This window comes from Dendrobium catenatum, unplaced genomic scaffold, assembly GCF_001605985.2.
Source record: "Dendrobium catenatum unplaced genomic scaffold, ASM160598v2 fragScaff_scaffold_665, whole genome shotgun sequence".
In the NCBI taxonomy this organism is placed as follows: domain Eukaryota; kingdom Viridiplantae; phylum Streptophyta; class Magnoliopsida; order Asparagales; family Orchidaceae; genus Dendrobium; species Dendrobium catenatum.
The window spans coordinates 248467-249449 of NW_021319127.1; positions in this window are offsets into that span (position 1 = coordinate 248467).

The window sequence follows — 983 nt, forward strand, 5'->3', positions numbered from 1 at the left end:
CATGACAATCAAACTCTGCGATAGATTTTGTGGCTCTGCTGTATGTTCAGCCTCCCCCTCTAATAGACAGATAAGGCTAACAGCACAAAAAATGCCCCCGTAGTTCAAAATGGCCCAAAAAGCTTAAATTTTTTTTTGCCATAAAATTGCACTTTTTACTTGTGCATAATAATTATGATCTATATATGAGCCTTATTATGCAAAATATTTTTTTATTTGCATTATTTTATTTTAATTCACACTTTATCTCATATATACTCATTTATTATTAGAATTGCGCCTTATTTTTATTTATAAAAAATATAAAAAAATCTATCATTTTTTAAAAAAATCATTATAAAATGATTCAAACATTAGATTTATTTTGAAATTAATGTTGAGTATATAAAATTAATAATTCAAAATTTTTATAGTAAAAATCTAATGATCGATGTTGAAATATATTTTAATATAATTTATATAAAATAAAATTTTAAAGTAAAAAAATAATAATAAATTTCAAGCCTCCAAAAATACGTTTACATTTAATTACAGTAAGAACTGAAAAAAATGGAAGAGAAACAACAGTGCAGAAAATAAAATATCAAATAATTAAAACTGGCGATGTGCATATCGCTTTTGTTATTTATATTAAACAATCTGTAAGCACCAATACAAAATACCTGCAAGAATTTCTTCTTATTCTTTAATCATGCAAATTATTGTTCTCCATATATGTGGCACGTAGTGAGAGCTGAATATTATAGATTAGATTAATAATAAAGTAATTATCCTCGCTAATCAACCTTTTCCTCTAAATAAGCTCGGTTAATTAAGGAGAATTTGCCTTAAAAATATTTTGATTATTTTTATGAGGAAGAATCTCATCAATTCGAATAAAAGAAATTAAAGAACGGATTAGCGAAGAAAGAAAGAAATTCATAAATCATAATTATTAATTTCTGTGTATCGATCCCATGATTCCCAACGTATACGATAATCCA